At 45.2% G+C, this 17,055-nt stretch overlaps 1 long non-coding RNA gene across 1 annotated transcript; it reads left to right on the top strand.

Annotated features, from left to right (window-relative positions):
* Positions 1–511: 511 nt before the first annotated feature.
* Positions 512–16,839, top strand: LOC106994578 (uncharacterized). Its single transcript, XR_013408269.1, has 3 exons — positions 512–1,697; positions 3,141–3,304; positions 14,895–16,839. It is a non-coding gene; the product is annotated as an uncharacterized LOC106994578 (long non-coding RNA).
* Positions 16,840–17,055: the final 216 nt, after the last annotated feature.

Raw genomic sequence — 17,055 nt, 5'->3', positions numbered from 1 at the left:
GTTTTATAGTCCGGGAAAATGGCACAAAGCAACATGTTTAAGTAGTTCCTTTACTAGAGTTGATAGAATCCTAAAATCTCAAGGGCCTCTGGAAGGAATGAAATCGTATCTCTGCTAAGGCTCGTGTGTTTTACGAGTTGATGGGTTGAGGCAATGCCGTGGTCGGCACCACGGGGCTCCCCGCAGGGCCCAGGGAGTGGGGATGAGGGGGCGCAGCGAGGAACGAATGGAGAGCCGCCCAGGCCGAGGCCAGGTGCCTTTCCAGTCTGTCCTCCAGGAGCTGGGTGACTTCTTAGCATCCTAATTCTCTGGAAAGACAGTTTAAAAAGTTGTTTCGTTTCCTAGGACATTTTCGCTGGGACTGTTGAAAGTCGGACAGCACCCGCCTCGCGCTCACCCCGCCGGGATCCGCGGGGACAGCTCCTTTCCTAGGAGGCCCGGGCCCGCCTCTGCGCCGGGACGGCCTGGGAAGCTGCGCAGGCTCCGCCGACTTCCCTTCCCAGCCCCGGCTGAACACTGCGGGGCCCTGTCGGCGGCGGGGCCTGCGGACCCGGGAGCGCGCGGCTGCGCTGCACGTGCAGGGACCTGGCGGCGCCGGGGTCAGCGCGAGCGTTTGATGTGCGGCGGGGAGCGGGCCGGGCCCCGGGAGGGCGCTTCGCACCTCCCCGTGTGTCCGGGTTGAGCGCGAGGTCAGGAGGCGACGCGGAGTTCACGGCGAAGACGGATCGCGGGGGCTCGTCCCGCCCGGGTTGCGCGCAGCGGTGGCCGCGTGATGGATGGGCCGGACCGGGCACCCGGGAACCCGCGAGCGCGGGGCTGGGCTCGGGGCTGGGTCGGGGGGCCCCGACTCGGTTATTGATCGGCCCGAGCGCAGGAGAACTGACTCTATAATGTATAATGCATCGCCTGCCCGGGAAAAGTGTTTGCTTTTGTGGGAGCAAAAGGCAACTTTCTGCCCCGCCAGAGCGTTGCTAAGTGAGCGGTAATGACCACGCTAGAAATTTCATAGGGAGAGGCTAATGGCAGGCTCACTCTAAAAGTGCTTTTATGTGCAACTTCTGTCTAATCCCTTGAGGAGGAAGAAAACATCGGCGACTAAGAAAGTTCAAGTTGTGCAGGGCCTGGGCTTTTAGGGTCGGAGTCACTTCTGCTCTGCGTGACTTTGAAGAGGAGGACCTGTGGTTTTTTTCCAGTGGATTTCCACACGTGTTTTAAAGAGAACTCCCGGCCTCTGAAATGAAAGGCCCGCCTGTAGGGTTTTGCTGCCTCCCCGCTGCCCACGCCCCACCCCCACAGCCTGGATCAAAGCGAGCAGACAAATTATTCAGAAGTAACACAGCCCTGAAATGTTCCTAACCGTGACTATTTGAGGCGATGGATCAAGCGTGCTTCTCCCGCCCCCAACCCACCCCCAGGCCGAAAATGTGACTCTGGAAACGGACTTGCAGAGCTGGCTTCGGTTTCTGTACGTTTCTGACCCCTGTTGACTTTAGGACAAGGCTTCCTGTTTCCAGGACTGCAGCACCGCCAGACAGCCTCGCCATGCAATCGGCTTTGCAGTTGGACGTTCCAGATACGATTTCATTCCTTACCAAAGACACTTCTTCAGGACGATTTTAGGATTCTATCAACGCTAGCAAAGGAGCTACTTAAACACGTTGATTTGTATCGCTTTCCCTGACAATGAAACATTGAAGGTAGGTAGTTAAGCTCGCTCTGAGAAGCCCTTTTCTTCAGTTGCAAAGAGAGAAAGAGAGAAAAGTATTTTAGGTTAAAATTTTCCATAGAGAGGTTTACAGAGGGGAGCTGCTGGTGCCCTGACGACTTTGGGGCCTGGGTCAGGGCTGAGGCTGTCTGGCTCCTGACCCCTTTCCTGCCCCTGAAAGCGTCTCCCGGGAAGCTGAAGAAGGACTCTCAGGGCTGCTGTGGTCAGGCCTGAGGCTGCCCTCTGAGTCCCCTGGGCAGAAGGGCTTTTAGCCAAGAGCACGTCTAGGCGGGCGTGGTGCTGGGCACTGTTGCCAGGGCAGAGCCTGAGGGGTTACAAAGCCCCAGAAAGTCCACGCACTCCATAGGAGGGCTCTCCTAGGAGAGCTTACAACTTCTAGGAAATGAAATTCCTGCGTAAAAATAAACCATCACACCAAAGCTCCTAGTGCAGCATGACTGATGTATGTATTGGTGTATACTAATCACTGACAGGCTTCCTTAAACCACTGCCCACACGAGAATTCTAGAGCCATTTCACAATTTAGTTTCCATAAATGTGAGCATATTTCAGTCCCCTTAAGGTCTCAAATTATAATATTACAAGTTACATTGTACTGTATTTGCTCTGTTGTAACCATCGTGAATGTAGGTGCACAATGGTTGGGGACATCGGGGACATAATTAGTCTTTAGCACTTTCTAGCTCAGTATTTATAATTAAATAATTTGACATAGGTATATAATATAGCTTCATTTTTTTTATCCACATGTTGCACTCCAGTTCAAATTTATGAAAGAACAAATTATAAACTTCATTAATTGGATTATTGTTGTTGAACAAATTATTTGTTTTGAGTCATTGGTGGCTAGCAATATAGTATTTTAAAATACATAAATATATTTGAATTTCACAATCTTCCTAGAATAGATTGAATTTCACAATCTTCCTAGATCTAAGTCCAAAGAGAATAGACTCTTCCTTAAGCTTAAACTGTCTGTGCTTTAAAATGAAAACATAAACAAGATCCTGCCTTAGGATTTTACTCGTAGTTCTATCTTAGGCATAGGAGGACTTATTAAAAGGTAAAGAAATCATCATATAGGCTAAAGTGAAAAAGACCAACAATGTCAAACGTTAGTGTGAGTATGGAGCAACTGAAACTCTCATACCTGACTGGTGGGAGTGTGAAATTGTGCATTCACTTGAGAAAACTGCTACAGTTTCTTAACAAGTTAACCATACTTAGGTTTTATACCTTATGGCCCAGCAATTCCACTTGTAGGTATTTATCCAAGAGCAATAAAAATGTATGTCCACAAAAGGCCTTATACCAAAATGTTCACAGCAGCTTTATGCATAATAACAAAAAATGAAATCAAACCAGCTATCTAAAAACAGGAGAAAAGATAATCCAATTTTGTTTATCCATCCAGTGGAATACTACTCATCAATAAAAAACTATAAACTCCTGATATACTTCATGAATGGATGGATAGATGGATGGATGGATCTGAAAAACATCATGATGAATAGCCATGAAGCCAGACATGAAAGAGTACATACAATATGGTTTCTTTGATCTGAGGTTCTGGAACAGGTAAAATTAATCCATGGTAACTTAAATCAGAACTGGGAGTACTTCTGGTGGGAAGATTTAGTGGGAAGGGGCATAAAAGATCTTCCTGTATCTTGATAGAAGTGTGGGTTTTACAAGTGTATGCATTTGTAAAACTCATTCAACTGCATGCTTAATATTCGTGCATTTCACTGTATGTAAGCCATTCCTCAATATGATATATGAAAAAAGAAAGTCATATAAAAGTCATAATATAACAAAAGAGGAATTCTGGAGTTCTTGTGGAATATGCTATGTCAGAAAACTGCTAAAGAATAAATGGAGTGATTTTTTAAAGACAAGGAATCAGATAAAGGTAAGAATTTCAAAATCAAAGAATGTGTTGAGTGATAGAATTGCAGAATTAATTATTCCTTAGAGTTACATTTCTCCACAATGTGTTGTTTGGCATATTAAAAGGCATTCTATGCAAAACGATTCTATGGTCATAAATTTGGGAAGCTGTAGGTTAAACCAAGGTAAATAGGATTTCTTCCCTAGTACTTCTCAGACTCTGTAAAATGCTAATCCTTAATGTGGGCCTTGTTTTGGGTTGAATTCTACCTCCCCAAAAGGGAGGTTGAAGTCCTCATACCTGTTGATGTGATCTTAATTGGATATAAGGGTTTTGCAGATGTAATTAGTTAAGGTCATACTGGATTTAAGGTGGGCCCTTCATCGTATATGACTGATGTCCTTGTAAGAGTAGGATAAAGACAGTGAGAGAGAGACCAGGGGGAGGATGCCCATGTGATGATGGAGGCAGAGATGGGAGTGATGCATGTATAAGTCAAGGAGGGCCAAGAATAGCTGGCAAACACCAGAGGCTAAAAGAGACAAGGAAGGATTCCTCCATAGGTTTTTGTATCAGTTCCTTCTCATGCTACTAATAAAAGACATATCTGAGACTGAGTAATTTATAAGGGAAAGAAGTTTAATTGACTCACAGTTCAGGAAACTTACAATCATGGTGGAAGGGAAAGCAAATATGTCCTTCTTTACATGATGGCAGGAAGGAGAAGTGCAGAGAGAAGGGGCAGAAAACCCCTATAAAACCATCAGATCTCATGAGAACACACCACTATCACCAGAAAAGCAAGAAGGCAACCACCCCTATGATTCAATTACCTCTCATCCGGTCCCTCCCGCCACAGGTAGGAGTTATGGGAATCACACTTCAATTTGAGATTTGGGTAGGGACAGCCAAACAAACCACATCAGCTTCAGATGGAGCTGGGCTGTATTGACATCTTGATTTCTGATCTCAGACTTCTAGCCTGCAGAACTGTGAGAGAATAAATCTCTATTGTTTCAAGCCACCTGTCTGTGGTACTTTGTTAGAGCAGACACAGGAACCATACAAACCTCTAGGAAAAAGATGTGATGATCTCACGTTTCCCAGATTGATCTGATCATACAACCTTCTGCCCTTTCCATGGCATATCTTGAGAGTGTTTGGCCAGCCCAGTGTGGTAATCCCTGCCTACTGGGACAGCCTTTCCGTCCACTCTTCATGTTATTCTTGCTTACCTTAAAAGCAGTGTGGTAGGCAGAATGATGGCCCCCAAAGATGTCCACATCCTAGTCCTGGAACGTGGGAATATGGGAGCTACATGGCAAAGAGGAATTAAGGAAGCATATGGAGTTATGTTTGCTGATCAGCGGACTTTAAAATACGGAGGCTATCCAGGTGGATCTAGTGTAATCATGAGGGTTCTTAAAAGTAGAAGAGGGTAGTTAAAGAGATTGACAGGGTACTTAAATCAGAAGACAGAATTGGAGATGGAGGAAGGGTCTGCCAACCAAAGATGGTGGGTGACCTCTAGAAGCTGGAAAAGGAAGGCATGGATTCTCCTCTCCAGCAGACAAAGAAACACACCTGCCTACACATTGATCTTAGCTCAGGGAGACCCGTGTTTGATTTCTGACCCACGGTACAGCAAGATGATAGCTTTATGCTGTTTCCAGTCTGTAAGTTTGTGGTAATTTTTTATAGTGGCAATAGAAAGCCAACATAAGCAGTAAGTGAAATAATTATTTCTTCATTTTTTTAGAAAATTTGACTTTAGATGTCAAAAACTAGAATTTTAAATTTTTTAGAATCTTGTTCCAGAATATTGTCCATATTGCATCAAGTTGTGTCATTTCCTACTCAAACAAAGACTGTCTACATGAATGCTTGCAAACATGACAAGAATAATAACATGTAAAACCATATTTCCCCTGGTGGCTTCTTTTCTTTTCCTGGAAAATATTTCATATATCTGTGGTATGCTTGTAATCTTCCTGTTTTAGATCAACACTTGTGTTTGTGCTGCTATTTTCAGAAGTTTGAGATCATCTAAATCATTTAATGTGATTGGAAGTGTGGTGATGAAGACATAGTGTTGGCTTCCTCTAACTCATCCTGAATTTGCAGCATGATCGTGTTAGAGCTCTTGCTCCAGTAGTCTCCCGTTTCCACCCTCCCCTCCCTCTGCTCCAGGTTCCTTGTGATTTGAGCTCCTGGGTTTCCTGGTCTATACAAAATTCAGCATCTCTGTCTACCAATCATAGGACATAATGGCCCCTGTCTTAGTCCATTTGGGCTGCTATAACAAAAGGCCATAGACTGTGTGGCTTATAACCTACAGAAATTAATTTCTCACAGTTCTGGAGGCTGGGTACAATGCCTGGTGATGCCCTGCTTCCTCACTGTGTCTTCACATGGCAAAAGGGGCAAGGGGGCTCTCTGGTGTCTTTTTATAAGGACAGGAATTCCAATTATGAGAGCTTCACCTTCATGACCTAATCACCTCGCAAACGTCCCACCTCCTAATAAGATCACATTAGGGTTAGGATTTCAACACCTGAATTTTGGGGGGACACATTCAGGCCTTTATAGGAATTTGATAGTCCCCATGGTTAGTATCTTACCTAATCAATACCCATAGATGCAAGATACCAAGGCATTTAAATATATTTCACAGAGTTGGGTTTGATAGTCAAATAAAACCATTAGATTCGTAAGGTAAGTGTTAGAAAATTGTAACAACTATTCCCCACCTTCCTTCATGAAGGTAGTGGAAAACAGAAGGAAGTCACCTTGTCCTAAATGCAAATGAATTTCTCAGAAAATTGAAGAGGGTGAGAATAATGCTATGAACTGACATGCTTCTCAACCTTCCCTCCCTCCCTCCCTCCTTTCTTCCCACCTTCCTCATGGCAAAGGAGAGAGTAACTTCCCAGCATATGCAAGCAAAGTCCATGGCAGCCCGGAAAATGAAGATTTTTTTTTTGTTTTTTTGGCAGAAAATTCATAGCGATTTGACATCAGGATTCCAACGTGTCTAGCTGTATGTTAACAAAAAAATAAAGATTCAAGTAACATTAGCTAACTGGCCTGCCCTCCTAGCCTTTCATCATATTATCTGTATGGCTTGGTTTTCCAGCCTGCAGGTGAGGCTCACCACGTGGCAGCTCCTCTCAGATAAACTATCAACCAGGCACCCAATAAGCATGCAATTGAGGTCATTGAGAAAGTGTAGAGAACATGGACACATGCACACATATGCAACCATCCACACATGCACACATATGCAACAATCCACACATGCACACATATGCAACAACCTATACATGCACACGATACACAGGCAATGCATACGTGGCCTATGCATGCACACATAGATGCCCTTGGCTCCACTGGATGGAGGAGTAGCTACATTGTGAAAGGCAGAAGAAAAACATTTAGTTGCCCTCAGGTGGGGGAGCAGAGTTAACTTGGATGGAGCTCCCCTCTACCTGAGACTCTGGGGAAGAAGGTCAGATACACACACCCATGTTTACTGTGCAGATCCATCGTCACTTTTCCCATTGAGGGTGATGCCAGTGGGTCCGTGTTGTTGTTCTTCATTGTTTTTCCACACTTCGTTGGTAGATGGGGTGGAGCCGCCCCTCTTGGGAAGCCCAGTGTGCTTAGACATGGCGGGAGTCGTCTCTTCCTGGGCAAGAGGGTGCAGTGACTGTGGGATTAGCCTGTCTATTATTTTTGGGTGTGCACAGGGTGACAAGTTAGGAAGGGTGTGCTCAAAGGTTATTCAAATATTTCAAATAAAGCATATTTGAGCATGGAAAGGCCAGGGAACATTAATCAAATGTCAGCACCAAGACACTTTGTAGGCTATTTCTGGTATGTGTTTGCTGAGCGGCAGTCTGGCTTAGGCTCCCTGGGACATGTGATCACCCCAGTGTGAAGAAACGTGGAGCATTATGCATGGGAGGCTCTGGAAGTGCTGGGAATTTGCAGATGGAGTGCAGTGGACAGGATGTGTTCCAAAACAGCCCAGAGTCATTCCTCTGCAGGGGATACAAAGGGATGCACAATTGTGTTGACTGACAAGGCCGGAGTCTATTTCCATTCCTGCCCCTCTTGGGAAGTTAGATTAAAGGGGGAAATATTTTGCATAAAAGTGATTTTCACAGAATAATGACTGAAATGATAATAAGCTGGTGATGGGCATCCATCACAGTAATGAAATAGCCTCCTACAGGAGTCCTGCAACTGGCTGTTTCCCCCCAGAAGCAGTGTTCCCTCTCAACATCACCCTCTTGGATCCTTTCTGATCTGCCTCACTGAGGCTTCCTTCAGAAAGCCAAGCGAGCAAGCGATATTGCCTTTCTCTCCTTCAGCTCCTATCAAAACAGTGCAGCAGCCCCAGTCACAAACTCGAGAGTCTTTTGACAGCAGCAATTAAGCAACTTAATTAATGAGTGAATAAAAACGATAATATTTACTGAATGGGAGCATCCTGTTTTGCATTTTTATTCAAACTCTGCACCTGAAGAACACCACTAAGGAAAGCTCCCCATCCCGCTGTTGTGGAGACACCTCTCTCTCTCTCTTGCTTCTCTCTCACTTCTCTCTCTCTCTCTCTCTCTGTCTTCTCTCTGTTCCCTTGCCCTGTCTCTTTCTCTTTCTCTTGCTTCCTTTGGTTCTGGCCTCATGAACACCCCAAGGATAACATACGCAGTGTAAGATAGACACAAGGCTAATCCCTGCCCTCCTTCCAGGGGGAATACACTTCTTCTATCTTTGTCATGGTCTTTGTTCACCCCTAAAAATCCTCATTCATACATGAAGGACAATTTCATGATACTTTTCTGAGGCTGAACTTTACATCAAAGTGGGTGATTAATTACTGATAAGGGTATAATAAAACATTAATGCATTTTGTAATTAACCAGCTTAGGAATGACATCTCCCATCTCTTCATGAGTGACATGTTCACACGCACACACACACGTACACACAGAACTTTTTTTAAAAAAATTCTTTATTTGGCTATTAATCTCAGCAGTGCCCTCAATACATTACATTCTTTTTAAAAGCCACATATATTTTCCTCAATGAAATATCTAATCCATCTTGAGTGTAAGGAAAGCCCATACATAATTATTCCGTCGTGACAGACAGTGAGCTTTCTCGCTATTATTTTTGACGGTGCTGTCATGGATGCCAAATGTATGTTGTGGTGGGAGCCAGCCAGAGTCGGGAACCCACCTGGAGAGCGGCTCCTTTCTTCTCTCGGGAAAGGTTCCCCACGCCTGACAGCCCCACCATTCTGGTTAAGCTTAATTAGTCAAGAGAGAAAAAGAACTGACTTCAGAGTGTTGTGTTACGTTTGGGGCTCCCCCCTTTTTTCCCCTTTCCACTCAAAATTTGACATTCTTTGGAGAAGATGAAGTTCCAAGTGGGATCTGTGTTGGCACTTCCCACCCTCTCGTCATCCTCACGTGGGACCCACTTCTCACCGCCCATCTTTTGTCTCCCAGGGGACTTGCAGGACTCTGCCCAGCCCACACAAAGGACTCTGCACTGGCAGAACTGGATGTATTGTTGCCTTGAGAGACGTTCATTTATTTCAGTGTGAAACCCGTTAAAATGGAAGTGTGTAGGATTTGGGTTGGCTGGATGCAAGCTTCCTCTGCAGTGGGATGAGGTACACTGGGCCCCCGACATTCAGAGTCCCCCACTTTCATGCCCCTTGGCCTCTCAGGCCTGTGCCTTTCCATATGCATACTGGCCTTGGACTTGTCCTGGCCAAGGGGACAGGAGTCACATCCATACTTGCCGGCTTTAAAGATGTGCTTTTGTGTTTCCACTTGCTGTCCAGGAGCATGCTGGCCTGCCTGCGGGAGGAACAGATGCCAGAGGAGACCTGAGTGTGTCCTCAAGGCCATGCCCCATCAGCCATCCCAGCAGAGCCCACAGCCGCCTGCAGAGGAATGAGGCCCCCCACCCAGGATCGCCAGAACCGCACAACTCGCAACTGTGTGAGGAGTAATGGACAAAATTTGGAACTGTGAGCCTTTGGGCCTGGGGAGGTTTGTGATGCAGCAGTAGCTCCCAGACCCTTGAAGCTCTTCCGCACGAAGGTGCTGAGCCGTGCACCTAGGCAATGCCAGACTCTGCACTAGGCCCGCCGGGGTGTGCAGAGAGAGAGAGAGCTGAACAAACTGCGGTTCCACCCAGAAGACCCAGAAGAACATTCACTGAGCAGCCAGTGCAAGAGGTGAGAGCGCATGCGTGGAGACGCTCACGCTTGTGGTGTAGAAAAGGAGGCCAGAGGCTCCCAGACCATGATTCCTTTCCTTTAGGTGTTTCTTGCGCATTTTCAATCCTAAATCTCTTCACATATTATGGAGATTTCTGATTGAATGTCCCCGTTTCCCCTTAGACAGCAGGCCCTGTGTGAGTCACCACCTCCATCTTCCTATGTCCTGGGTGTGGGCTCAGTGAAGGACAGTTGTGGAAATTTAGAGAGAAGAGGTCGCCGGGGTGGTGGGGACGGCGAAGCTTCAGAGGAGAAAAGAAGCGTGGTGGAGAGGGTAGACTCTGGAAGCCACTGCAGAGCTCTCCCCCAGGCTATGAGCAGGGCATGATGGTCCCAATAGCCTGCATCTGTGTTCATTTCAACTGGCTGTCTTGTGACAAGGAAGACGGGCCAGGTTCCCAGTGGGAAATCTACGGTGATCATTAAGAGTGCAGGGCCTGAGATGAACCCTGGCAGGTGAAAGACACCTGGTTTTGTGCAAGCTGGTTTTGCAGAAGCCTGTGGGAGGGGCCCCAGGGGGAAGGGAGCAGAGGGCAGTGTTGGCTCTGGTTCCCCGACCAGGCAGGTGGGCTAGCACCTGGGTGAGGAGCTTTGCATCTGGAGCCCGACATGCCTCAGTCCGGATCCTGCCTTTATCAGCTTATGATCTGTTACCTGCCAGTGGATATGACGAGGACTAAATTAAGGAAAGTGATCAAGTCATCTTCGTTCATTGCCCACCACAGAGCAGGCACTCAGTGGAGAGCACTCACTACCATCTATGCTACTAATGCTGTGTCTGCGGCCCTTGGTTTTCTGGAAAGACTTGAGAGTACAGGGGCAGGTTAGGGACCACAACCAGGAAGCAAGACATATCTGAGAGAATGCATGGGAGCTTATGGAAGGATGTACAAGGCCAGTTGTGGGGATCCTGGCATTTCGGGAGGCTAAGATGAAAGGATCACTTGCATCCAGGAGTTCAAGCCTAGCCTGGCAACATAGTGAGACCCCCGGCTCTATGAAAAATCAAAAATCAACTGGGCATGGTGGCATGTGCCTGTAATCCAAGCTACCCAGGAAGCAGAGATGGGAGGATCGCTTGAGCCCGGGAGGTTGAGGCTGCAGTGAGCTGAGATCATATCACTGCACTCTTTCTGGGCAACAGAGTGAAACCCTGTCTCAAAAAAACCAAACCAAAACAAAACAAAAACCAAGAATTTACAAGAGGACAGTTTTAGTGGTTGAAAAATCATTCACTCATTCCACGAGCAAGAGCCTTGTGAGTTTTCTTCCTGTTCTTGCCTGGGTTATCTCTACTGAATCAAAGACTCCTTGTTAGGAATGCTCTGGTGGCATCAATCGATGTGTTTATAAATCATTTGATTTTACAATGGAAAAAGATACCACAAAACAACACAGCTGTAGTGCACGTACAGATGACCATGGAACGGCAGCCTGGCGTTTTCAGTAGAGCATTGGGCAGTAGAGTCCCTGGGCGTTGGAACCCCGGCCCATTACCACCCAACACCATCCCTGGGCAAAACGCCCAACTTCCATCAGATCCATGAATGGAAAATGGGCATAATTATAACTGTGCCGTACTCTCTATCTCTCAGCTAAGGTGAGAAACAAATATGAGGATGCTCAGTGAAAATGCTTTGAAGTCTGTGAAATGTGAAGCAAAGGTGAAGCGCGAGGAATAATAAGGCTCTAAGGACTCACACTTGGGCGTTTGCTCTGAGCTGGCCCCTGTCCTCCACACTGAACCTACAGCCTCTCTTCTCACCTAATCTGCACAAAAATGTTATGAAGCAGACACACTTACCATGCTGGCCTTTCAGGAAATTTCAGGTCTTAGTGTCGCCCATTACCAGTGGCATTTCATGCCACAAGTTAGGCCATCTGCACCTCCAAGCACAGGGTCACAGAAGACTTAATCCAGTCCCTTGGGCTGACTCAGTGGCTGGTTTGGGTGAATCCCTGTTGTCCCCTTGAGCAACTCGGGGGCAATGGTTATGGGTAGGGCTGAAAAATCCGTCTGGCTGCAAACCTGGTACTGATACAAACAAGGCCTAGACAGGCACTAAGTGTTCTGTGTTCCCCAAAGAGATCTTAATGAAATCCCAGCATACCTCTCACTCCTACACTTAAAATACCTTGGGCAAGAGCATGCTTTTGACCCCACCCCAGCCATTTGGATTGAGAAATTCCATTGAAGATGCACAGCTTTCCTCCAGTGCAGGGGCTGGGTATCCAAATGCAGAGCCTTCTCCAGACTCTTTGGGCTTAGCCTGGCTTGGTAGGCTCAGGAGGGATTCAAGATTATTTCATCCTTTATGTCTGTTCGATGGCAGTTTATCATCATTGCCACCTCATCCTCTATTGTAGCCAAACCTCACAACCAGTACCATGTGAACTTCGTCACTGATGCCACGTTCTTTTTCTCGGCTGTCACTAAGCTCAGGTCAGGATGGCCCTCCCGGCTGACTTCCCTGATACTTTCTGTATCTCCTTTTCAGTCTGCCCTAAAATGACAGCTGGACTTCCAACAGTGGTTTCTTCTGTGGGACACATGGCTCTTATACTCTGGGTGGCACTGATTCCTTTATTACCAGTGGCTTGATTTTCCCGGATCTATCTCCATGCAGACAGTGTAAGGTTGGACTTCATGCCTCACGTTCCTGGTTGGGGCTCGGAGGTCTACCCCAGCTTGCTGCTGTGCCGCCCCCAGTTTACTCAATGCCCAGCCTGCAGCTCCTAAGTTGAACCCGCACACTGCACGCTCACCTGGTCTGTGCTTCCAGCTGCATTGGAAATGGAAGCATTAAACACAATTCTCCACTGCCAGCCACCTGCTAGCTAATGAGTGACATCATTTAACGCTGTTTTGAAAAGAGAGATTTAAAGTTGTTTTGAAAACTGAAGGAAAAATACAAATGTTTGAGTGTTAAACATTTTGCCCAAATACTAAAATGTGAATGTCTTTTTATTGTGACAGTTCTACAGGAAAGCGGGCTACAGCATGCCTGTGCTTGTCAATGAAAATCTTAGCACTGAGTTTGGTAAACATTATGGCAGTCAGGAAGCCACTTAAAAATAAAGTTTAAAGAAAAGAAAGAGAAGTATTCACTTTCCTTCTAATTTCCCCAGATACACTCAATATTCTGCTTTATTTTTTAGTATTTTAACTAAAATAAGAAAACTCGGATTCGACTTCTATGTGTTCTATGATTGTTGTTGTTTTCTCTGATTATATAAAATACATGTTTGCAGCAAAAAACTTGGCAAAACAGAGATATGAAGAATAAAACAAAAATCACCTATAGTTCTAAGCCATGGGAATAATCCTATATATATTTCCGAGGTATTCTGAAGCATGTGTCCAAATTTTTAAAAACAAAATTTGGATAATACTTTAGATAGAGAGTTGTATTCTGATTTCTTCTATTAATATAACTTTCAAACGAGGGACTTACATGGCTTTTATTTTTCTTTACTATGTAAGTACTTATGTTCTTTATGAGAAAAATAAAAAATATAGAAAAGAAAGATAAGAAAATAAAATCAGTAATAATCCCCTCACTTAGAAATGACTGCTGTTAACATTTTAGTTTTTTGGTTTCTATCTATTTATATTCGATTTGAATGAAAACAGTATAATTTCACTGTGTCTATATTGCTTGGTAACATAATGATTTAACTGTATAATAAATAGTATATTACATGAATGTTTTGAGTAATAGTCTGTGTGATAATTTTTATTAGGTGTATGGTGTTCCACTACATAAATGTATCATAGTTTACTTCACAAATAAACTCGTATCAAATACTTATGTTGTTGTTAATCTGTGATTTATAATGAAGCTATAAACATAACTTTTAGCTAAATATTTATGGATACCCTTCATTATTTATTTCCTACATAGTAGAAGTAGAATTTTATGGTCAAAGGATGAAGACATGATTTTCTTACATTCAGGAGATATTCAATTATATGGCTCTACCATAATTTATTTATTATTTTTATTTATTTTAATTGAGACAGAGTCTTGCTCTGTCGCCCAGGCTGGAGTGCAGTAGTGTGATCTCAGCTCACTGCAACCTCCACCCACCAGGTTCAAGGAATTCTCCTGCCTCAGCCTCCCGAGTAGCTGGGACCACAGGCGCACACCACCACACCCAGCTAATTTTTGTATTTTTAGTAGAGATGGGGTTTCTCCATGTTGACCAGGCTGGTCTTGAATTCCTGACCTCAAGTGATCCACCTGCCTCAGCCTCCCAAAGTGAGCGGCATGAACCGCCATGCTTGGCCTTACCATAATTTATTTAACCATCTTTCCTCTTCTGACATTTAATATATTGCAGTGAACATCCTTGTACCAAATTTTGGTACTGATTATAGATTGTAAGTGTAATTTTCTTGAAGGGAATTATAGGGCAAAGAAGAAGAAATGAAAAGTTAAAGTGGAAATTCCCAGGTTGCCTCCCTGTAGAATGGGAGTAATCATACAACTTATGGTAGCGTTGCTGTCCAGACATGGGCCTGGCACACAGTGTGTTCCTGTAAACGCTGCACTCAGGTTCTCATCCTCACAGCTGCACCTGGAGCCCCGGTTCATGCAATGCTAAGTTGCTGTTTTACTGTGACTTTGAAGTACCAAGAGAATAAATGAAAGAAAATAGCTGGTATCTCAAAACAAAGTCAGACTATGCACAGAAGTCGCACTTGCAACAAGGAACCACCAGAGTTCTGAATCATGGCCCCAGAGCTGCCACTCCTCAGCTCACTGAGCCATTTTCCCCTTCTATAAAATAAAGGGCTTGTGCTAAAGAATTTGAGGTGCCCTTTGGCTCAGGAATTCTATCTTCCCATGAGTTGTGAATGCTTTTTAAAGACCTCCTGAGTGTCCAGGCATCTCAGTAAACACAGTGATCATCTGGGTCTGCTGAAATAAAAATAAGTTATTTCAGTATTTTTACCTTTGTTTCTGTTTCAGTGAGAAGTACGAGCTATCAAAGACTCCATCCTACTGATTGTATGAAATAGAATGAATGGCTTGGAGGGTACCTGATTAAACAGTAGGTGTGTGGGCTGGTGATGAAGATCAACAGAAGGGAGAAGAGAAATAAAAAAGGGTGTTCCATGGAGAAAGGTGAGGTGATAAAAGAAGCTGCTTGACACAAAGAGACTTCTGTTGGTTGCCATGGTCATCGGTCTTCATTTGAGCTCCAGCGTTAGTGAGTTTTACTCATAGCACTTTTAGGTCACACGCTCATCAGAACCGTACACAAGTTGACTTGTGGAATTTAAAGTAAACATTTAGGTGCAAAAGAAGCAGAAGCAAAGTGCAAGTTTCTGCACTGACATAGAGTGTCCACACCATCGATGCTGCGGCTTGGGCATCTGATGACCTCCTTCACCCAGGCCATCCAATTCTGTGGCCTACTGGGACTGGGAACTTGGGAACTTAAAGGAATGCTCTGGGGACTTTGCAAGACAGTGATGCTATCAATGATGAGAGTTTGGCATCTTCACAAAAGAAAAGGTCTCACAAGAAGTCATCAGGTACTGAAAAACCATGCCAATAACACTACGGTGTGGCATATTCTGGCTCTTTGGAATTCCTCTTCCTCAGATGTAGCTTCCTCTGCACAGCTTAACCAAGTGCAAGAACGGTTGTGTGGCAGGCTCTGCTGTCAGATGCCGCCCAGGTTTTAGAGACAGAGAGAATTGTGATCTCAAGAAGCTCCATGCTTAGTAGGGAGGTAGACACATCAACTGATAATTGCACAATCACATTTCATCTAGTGGATGCACCTCTCATGGTAACTTTGATGCTTGAAAACATGATCTGCAAGGTCAAACAATGACAGCTCTCTGGAGAATTTGGGATTTGCCGAAGTCCCTTCTGTGGGTTTTCTCTGAAGGGTGACATCGTCTCCCTGGATCTCTGTGGTGGGCCTCTAACATGCCTTTCAGGAGAAGGTCTTCAGGCCATGTGAAGACACAGGAGCCTGGCAGACAGTTTTAAAACCCTGGGAAGAAAAGAGCAGACACTGTTCCACCTTTCTTCACAGTGTAGGCTGGGTGGGGCTGGGTGGGGCTGGGTCGGGCTGGGGTCTGGGGACAAAGGCAAAGGAATTCCGTCCTTTGTGCAGGTCGCTTCACTCTGGCAGAAACATCACATCCTGCCCTTGTCACCACACGTCTCTGTCCACAATTACTCATCATCTGTGGATAGACAGCCCTGGAGGAGATCATCAATTGCCAATGCAATTCAGCAGATACACTTCATAAATTTTAATTACATTCCCACTGAAAATGAATGGTCAGAAAATATAAAACATCTGCCATCCAGATCATTTACATTTTTCATACAATAAATCATCAACAACATCCCAAACCATGGCTTAAATCATGTGAGTGTGGTAGGTCATGAAGAAGGAATGCCATCCATCGTGCGACAACTATTTGGATCTCAGCCCTTCCTCGGATGCGGGAAGCGGGGCAAGGAGGGGGAGACCCAACAACTTATTGATGAGGGGGAGAGCATTTTGGCCTAGTTCTCATAAATATAAGTTCCCAGGTCATATCTCAAACCTGCTAATTGATCTATTTACTATTATTTTGGCCATAGTAAAACAGGGACCAAAATGAGTAAAAGAATATTTGGCCAATTATAACTGTGAAGAGCAGGCATTTATCACCATGTGGCTTATTTATCTAACCTGCAAGTAGTATAAGAAGGATGTTGCATTTTCAAAAATCAATTTTTATTAACATTAGATTCATAGAACTCCCATTTGCCTGTAAGCATCTTCCGTGTCGTAAAGCACGGTGTGGGCATTCATGTGCTGCTGGCCTCCCTCGCGTTCCTTGGGAAGACAGGCGTCTATGCTAAGGACAGAGGGGCCTCTGAGAGACCTAGAGCCCAGCCAAGGGGGCCTGAATCGCACGGGCTGCAGACAGGACACACCTGCGGTGGAACCCTGTACAAGCGCCCTCAGCATCCTGAGTGGGGGCCTGCACAGCTGCCTGAGGAGTCCTTCAAGGCTTTTCTCCATGCATTGTGAGTTTTCCTTTTTCTGTCTCTTTTCTAAACACTTCCACCTCTATAGACTGAGAAGCGTGATTGGGAGCCCTCACTCTCCTCCCGA

This window comes from Macaca mulatta, chromosome 18 (assembly GCF_049350105.2).
Source record: "Macaca mulatta isolate MMU2019108-1 chromosome 18, T2T-MMU8v2.0, whole genome shotgun sequence".
Lineage (NCBI taxonomy): Eukaryota > Metazoa > Chordata > Mammalia > Primates > Cercopithecidae > Macaca > Macaca mulatta.
The sequence above is the reverse complement of the archived record's forward strand: the minus strand, read 5'-3'. Positions and strand labels throughout refer to the sequence as shown.